This window comes from Poecilia latipinna, unplaced genomic scaffold (assembly GCF_001443285.1).
Source record: "Poecilia latipinna isolate Pla-1442-1.1 unplaced genomic scaffold, P_latipinna-1.0 Scaffold784, whole genome shotgun sequence".
Lineage (NCBI taxonomy): Eukaryota > Metazoa > Chordata > Actinopteri > Cyprinodontiformes > Poeciliidae > Poecilia > Poecilia latipinna.
This window is the reverse complement of record NW_015113400.1, coordinates 232,197-239,904: the sequence shown is the minus strand read 5'-3', so window position 1 is coordinate 239,904 and position 7,708 is coordinate 232,197. Positions and strand designations below refer to the sequence as shown.

At 39.4% G+C, this 7,708-nt stretch overlaps 1 protein-coding gene across 31 annotated transcripts in view; it reads left to right on the top strand.

The window, feature by feature from the left end:
• Nucleotides 1–1,554: 1,554 nt before the first annotated feature.
• The window catches only part of nfasca (neurofascin homolog (chicken) a), a 69,401-nt gene continuing 63,247 nt past the window's right edge, over nucleotides 1,555–7,708 (top strand). For 8 of the 31 annotated variants that reach the window (XR_001426702.1, XR_001426701.1, XM_015046572.1 and 5 more), the window contains exon 1: nucleotides 1,559–1,960. The gene's annotated coding sequence lies outside the window, so the exon portion shown is untranslated. Of the gene's footprint in view, nucleotides 1,961–7,708 lie in introns of all 31 variants that reach the window. The other 23 variants (XR_001426703.1, XM_015046570.1, XM_015046582.1 and 20 more) reach the window with 8 other exon arrangements.

The following is a 7,708-nucleotide window of genomic DNA, read 5'->3' as shown; positions in this document are numbered from 1 at the left end:
CTGAAAAACATGCTGCTTGACACACCATTGGTAGTGCTGCCATTCATTTTTCTCGATGCTGATTGGCTGCATCTACAAGAGTGGAAAGAAGGAAGGCTGTGGTTGTCAGCTTCTGTGTTAGCCTGGTAGAAACCAGCCGCTTGTTCCATGCTTTCTTTCGAACAGACCATCTGGATCCTCGGCTATTCAGAAGTAAGGGTGCATCAATTTATTGCCAAGGCAGATTATCGGCACAGATTTCCTTAATTTGGGGAGATTGGAGATTGGGCGATACTTGCATGTGAAACCAATCTTATCCTGTGATTTTATCTACCTCAGCAAAGGCCTAAAAATCAACCACTGTCCTCTTCTGCTCTTCCCTCAGAGGTTTGACTGTTAGCCCCGCCCACCAGGTCATGTCTGCACGTTTGCTGTTAACAATAGTCGCCCCACTGTTGCCAACTCAGCAACTTTCTTGCTATATTTAGCAACATTTCAGACAAAAAAATTGGTGTCGGCCAAAATCGAAATCAAAATTTAAAGATTGGTTGGGAAACTGCAATCAGTGTCTAAATTAGTTTGCCTGTGACTTTAAATGGCTCAATATTTGGAAGCGTGGCCAACATGAACTGAATGGATTCTGTTCACTGATTGGCGCAATTGAAATTCAACCAGAGAAATTAAGCTCAATGGGAGAAATCCCAGGGAGATGAGAATCGTGCGGAATTGCGCCAGAAGGCAATAAGTAGGCTACATCTGTGGTACCAAGACCGTTTCTAATGTTTGTACTAATGCATATTAACATATATTCGGTGTTTTAACTATTAAAACGTTATACGCATTTTATACACAGACACACACACACCTACACAGACATGCCTACACTCATGCACACGCAAACACTTCTTCCATACTCCAGCTACATCCAGTGGAACAGTTCTACCTCTAGAGCTGTAAATAATGTCATTCACCATTATTTACATTTTTTGTATAGAACGACAAATGTGACAATCTCACTCTCAATTTTCAATGTTTCATCAGAGTTTGTGAATTAAGTGAAAACACAATTTTAATAAAAAAATTTTGCCCCCCTAATGAGAACGACCAATAGGATAATGACCCAACCAGCCATACAACCAGTTTACAATCCTAACTAATGAGCCTGCTGGCATCTTTTGAACAGTTTCCATAAAAACTCACCTTTCTGACTGGTGGAGACTAGCCAGAGGGCTGGGGTTGGTGGTGTAATGCCCACATTGTCCCCAATGTGCCAACTGTTATTTGCATGTGTGTATTCTGGAAAAGAGTCCTAAATATACCGTAGGACTTGCTGATTTAAAAAAAAAAAAAATTATGATTGCATCACAAAGTTTTGTCTTTTGTATCTTCAACATTTTGGCTGGAACCGTTTGCCGCCACATCTGACTTTCATGAACATGTAGTGCATTTGTCTATATTTTGTAATGTAAATGCATGTGTGTGTGTGTGTGCGTGTGCGTGCGTGTGTGATAGCAGTGGAGCGTGAGTCTGAGACGCATTAATAATGTATGAGGGGGAGTGGTGACGAAGAGGAGGCGGTGACAGATGGAGAATCAGTGTGTGAGTGTGTGTCGGAGAGAGAGTAACGTTCTGACAGACAGTGAGAGCTCAGAGAAAGGAAAAGGAATAGAGTGAGTTGTGGGGGGCAAAGGAAAACAGATTAAATGCTTTAAAGAAGACTTTTTCCTTCCTTTATTTCTGGAGCGTCTACTGCTGCTCTATCTCCCAGCTCTGGATTCAGCTGACAGCACCTCAAGTCTTTGTGTTTGCTCCTTTTTTTCCTGTTCTCTGTGTGCTGAAGGATTGACACACAAGGATCTACAAAGCGGTGACCAAGCACCTCTACGTGAAAGCTGCTCTGACAGAGGCTCTGAAACACGTGCAGACTGTGTGTGGTTCAGCGAAGCCCATGCAAGGATTATATACCACTTCACTCTGTAAGGTAATTGAGTTTGACAGTTTTCTCTAGAAAAATAATAACAAAAAAACTCACAAAATAATAATAACTAACACAGCACTCAGCTCAGTTTGCATTATAAAATGCTGGTGTGCAGTTAGTTCTTTGTTCTTCGCTCTGCTGTTTGTAAAAACCACAGTCCGACTGGAATCAAACAGAGTGCACTCTATTCCCTCAGTTTCCATTTCTCACAACCTTTGTCCTCCTTTTCCACCACATCTTCCATCTCATCACTGTTTACCTGCCTGAAGCTGGAGAGGAAGTGACATGGGAAATCTCTGTTGCATCAAACAGACTCATCTCTGGTTATGGATGGTGTTGCTGTACTGTATGTCTTACTTTTTAAGGTTGTTTTTTTTTTCCCACTACCTTATTATAAACAATAATTCCTGTGTTATCTAATGTTTGTCTTTGTTATATTACGTCCTTACTTGGATTGCAGGATGTGGAATAGAGAGGAAGCAAAAAAAAAAAAACAAAACAAAAAAACTCCTGCCCATGCTGTGCCCAACACACACAGGTCATCAGTTATGATTGCTTTGATTCTGCCTGACAATTTAGGCTTTTTCTGGCTTTGTTCCTCAGTTCCAGGTTTGTTTGTTTTTTTTTAAATCTTATTAGCTTGTCTTATTTTTAACCCACATATCGCAGGAAATCATCATTTTTAGGATCAGACTTTTTAAACACGTGCTCCTGAACCAGATTATATCTGATGCTTGTTTGAATCTGAGATGTCATATTGACTTCATGTCATTCAGTGAGAGACACACAGTTTTGCACATCAGACAGTCGGATGTAAACGGTGGATGAAACGAGCATGACGGATGTTCTTACCTGGAGACATGAACCACGAAGAATAAATAAACAAATACATTAAAAAATAGTATTGAACAATGTCAATACTTATCTAAATTTCCAATTAAAAATCACTAATGAGATTAAAAATTAACAACAACAGCAAAAAGATGGAAATCAAGTTTACACTGAGGATTACACGGCCTGTTTACTACCTAACTATTGGTTATAGTGTGATCCTCTGTGGTTAGCTTGGTGGCTCTTGAAGTTACTGTGCTGCATGTCATTGAACTCCTGCTCTGCAAACGGATGCATCCAGTTCAGATCTGCTTCGCTTGCATATTTTGATACTCCCCATCCTCTCGGCGGAGACGCCGGATGTGCAGCGCTGCTAAGATGTGATAACTAGATGCTGCACTAAGCCCGTTTGCTGGCCAGTTGGTTCAAACAACACAAAGTTGCCACGTTTCAAACAAGCCTTTGTAGTTTCGAGGACTGAGCATCACGTGACCACCACTGGGTGCTTTGTGTAAAACTACACAGTCAAAACTTAACAGCAATAATTTATATTTATAAGGGGAAACAAAAATAGAAGTTCATTTTTGAAGGCATATTTTCTCCATGTTATTGATTTATTAATGGATGCCACAGTTTCAAACCAAATATACTGCTCAAAAAAATAAAGGGAACATTTCACTTTAATTTTGTGTGTGGCTCCAAATCCAGGCCTCCATTGGTTAATAAATTTGATTTCCATTGATGATTTTTGTGTGATTTTGTTGTCAGCACATTCAACTTTGTACAGAACAAAGTATTCAATGAGAATATTTCATTCATTCAGATCTAGGATGTGTTATTTGAGTGTTCCCTTTATTTTTTGGAGCAGTGTAGTTAATTAGCAAGCTAAATATTCAGTTTTTTTTTTACAAAATATTTGACTCCAAACTCAATGTTTAGTTAGGTTAGCGTCAGCTAGCTTAATATTATGTTAGCAACGAACACGATGCATATTTTGTTTGTAAACAAAATATTTATCTTTCTAACTAAATATTTAGTTGCTGAGTATTTAGTTTCGATGTGAACATTTAATTTGTAAGATCAACATTTAGCTTTCTTGCTGAATATTTAGTTTGAAACTGTGACATTTATATAAAAAAATATACATGACTTTGAAAAATTAACTCCCATATCTTTTCCACTTATGGGAGGCTAAAATACCCAAATTATTGCTGTTAATTTTTGCAAACAGCACCCCATAGAACATGGCTCAGCTCATTAGCTAATATGATGATGTTAAGGCTCTGTTCATTTTCTGATAAAAATGTCTGAGCCCAGGTGAAAAGATTCATTCATATCTTTCAGTGTGTGTTTGAAACAGGAATCAAAAGTCTCATTTCTCTCTCTAATATCATGTGTTGTTGTTGTTGTTGTTGTTGGTAGACATCTTTTCTCTTTTCACTTTATCACACCGGCCTCTCAGCGTTCAGGCCTGACTGCTTTTCAGTGATCAGCTGTTTATCACTCTGAGAACTACATCTGTTCCCCCCAGTGGTCTCCAGCAGGGAAACCTTGAGTGCTTTACTTTGACCTTTGACCTATTTGAGGTCATTAAGAGACATCCTGTGTGACTCTTTCCTGATCAGACAGAATATTAATACATCTCAAACAATTTATGTAACTCTGTGTGTGTTTCTGAGGGGTCAGTTGGGCATTTGTGTGTGTGTGCGTGTGTGTGTGTGTGACATTTCCCCTGGACAGCTGGACACATTTATCAGTTCTTATTAGCTTTCTCTCCTTACAGTGCCTGACAGAAAAGAATGAAAAAAAGACATCAACATATATGTATTAGCGTTCAGTTAAATGTTATTTGCAGAGCTATTTTCATACCAACAGAAAGTTCTCTTTACTGTTTAAAAACACACAGATAAACATGCAATCACACCAGGAATGATTAAATGAAGAAGAAAAGACAGAACAATTTAATTAAGGACATTAAATTATATGACATGAAAACGCTAAATAAAACAAACAAAAAAATACTAAAAACTTTTTTGTACATAGCATAAAAACAAATGAAAAAAAATCCTTCTAAGATAACATCTAAAATAATGACAAGTGTACTCTAATCAAATGGATAGTAATAATAATAATAATAATAATTCAAATATGAAATTAAATGGAAATAATAAAATCTAAATGAATAAAAAGACTATGTATTAAAATCCAACCCAGGCTGAACCGAGAAGTTTCTCAAACGATCACCTCGGTCAGCAGCCAGGCATCAGGAAGGCTGCTCCCAAGGTGAGGAGCGTAATGAGAAAATGAAAATGACTAACAGAAGGCCTGAGGGGTCAGGTGGCCTGCAGGAGAGAAGCAAATCTGATGAATAGGGTGAACTAATAGCTTTAACAATTTTAAAAACCAATAAGCGTTCCATAAAAACAATTGGAAAAGCCACAGCTGGCTCTGCAAAGACTCACGCTCTGCTGTGATGCCAGATCGCTTCCTGGTCTGCGTCAGAATTCTTGCAGCTACATTTTGAAGATGTGGTCTTCTCTGGAAGACTGAAGCATTAAACAGTATTAAAGCAATTATTTTCCAAGATTGTAACAGCAGATGCTAATGCCAATGGTTTGAGAGAGAACAGGCCAACCTATTGCAATGTTCTCTAGAAGACAAAGTACATTCTTTTCTGTCTTTGATTCCTCGCCGATGTTTGAAGATGTGCCGTCTGTTTCTCTCTCTGGGGTTTGTGCTAATAACTAGAACCTTAGTTTGTTCTGTGTGAACTTATCTGAAATGTAATTACCTGAAATACAGGTAATTTGTACATTAGTGGCTTTTTGTCAGCAGTACAGAGAGGTGTGTCATCAGCATAGCTGTAAAACTAAAGACTTTCTCTCCTTTTGGTCACCATGTGGAGGTTGCATGCGTTGCCTGAAATGTTTGAGACCTAAAATTGAACTTTTTTTTGGTATTTTGGAGTTTAAGGGAAAAGATTTCAAGGATCAGTTTCCTAAATGTACAAAGACGTTTCTGTGAGAAATGAGCTGAAGCACTTAAACAGCTCAAGAGAGTGCAGACTGTCTGAGTGTGTGTGGTATAATAGTTTAGTCAGCAGCACTATCAGTGGCTGCATGTCGTTCTTTTAACACCGATACTGAAGTTGTGTCATGATCCATATCGGACCATTCAGGTCTTTTGTGGAGCTGATTCTGCACTGTGGTTCAATTTGAGGCCAGAAATGTTTGGTGTTCAAAAGAGAGCTGAAATTATTAGAAACCCTGTACTTAAAAAGGCGAGTTAGGAAGAGTGTGAGTGTGTGTATTCTGAGAGGCTTCATTCGTCTGTGGGAGGATTACGGCATGAATGCGCGCGATGTGTTTTGTGTCACTGGGTCAGGTGTATGCAGTAGTGTTGTGATGTAGACAGGTGTTTGCTAAGTGTTTCAACACGGTGGATATTCTGTGGAAATGGCAGAAAACTGAATACACACACACGCACACACGCAAACATTCTCATTGCGAAATACAGTCCTTCCTTTGTTTGGGAGCATTGTGGAGAGGAGGTTAATGCACCCAGAAAACTGAAAGAGAGAGAGAGGGGAACGCTAATGGACAGTGACGACGCTTTCACAGCAAATATTTGATAGCAAGAGGTCTCAGACATGAGCGTCCCATCCCCCTTCCTCTGCCTCCATCCACCCCCTCTCTCCATGGCCAAAGGGAAAAGATCAGAACAAATTATCCATCTGTGATCAGCCCACAAATGAACTGCGGTCAAATCAATGCCTCTGATGTTTATCACGTTTTGATTGGTAGGAAAGGAAACACGTTGAAGTCTTAGTCTTTCTTCAGGTAAATAATTTCAACAACTACAAAGTTGTAGTACTGTGACATTTTAGGACAAAATGTAGCCCCTCTGTCAAGCAGTCGTTTCAAATCCTCTGAAGCAGTCTATTGGGTTTGATTTTGAACATGAAAGAGAGATCCTATCTTTGCCTGAAACCTTCCGACTCTTCTGATAATCACAAATCTTTACATTTATTCCCAGACCAAAGTTTAAGGGAACCCTGGTATGGTGACAAAGCATTAATCACAGTCATAAACCTCAGCTTTGTTGATGCTCTGGTACTGTTGGACCAAGTGCTAGTGGAACACCTGATGTACCAGGTCTGCTTTCACATCATCTGTGTGAGAAACAGGCTTCTTTTCTCAAACCTCCAGTCAGTTGCAGCAGATGGCTGCTAGTTCTGAGCCAGGTTCTGGTTCTGGTTCTGGTTCTGCTGGAGGTTTCCTCCTGTTAAAGGGGAGTTTTTCCTCTCCACTGTCGCTACGTGCAAATGCTTGGGATGAGGGACACAACGAAAGTGATTGTTCCTACATGTTTGTCCAGGAGGAGTGAATGCTGCAGGTCAGTGACTTGATGGAAACCTTTTAATCTACTTTGAATAATTCAATTGAACATATTTTACTGTTTGGTAACTGGGATCGATTGAAATGTATGTATGACCCTCATTTAGGGTTAGTCATACTGGTAATGGTTATGGATAGGGTCAGATTGATGGAAAGTCCCTGCAAAGATAGACATATGTGTGTGTGTGTGTGTGTGTGGGTGTGTGTGTGTGTGTGTGTGTGTGTGTGTGTGTGTGTGTGAGATTGTGTATGCGCGTGCGTGTGTTTGTGTCCAACGAGCAGAGGATTAGCCTCATCGGCAGAATATTTAAACGACAGAAAGCGTGGATGCAGCAGGAACCCAGCGTCAGTTCTGAGGATCTTCTGGGAACATAATTAACAGTGAAGGTTTTAAATAATTTGATCCATATGGAAATTATCCCACTGATTATTGAGAAAGGTGTAAATAATTTCTGAAATGCCATCATTTAGTCACAGTGGAAATAAAAAAAATCATTGATTTTTTTTCTCCAAAATCGATCTT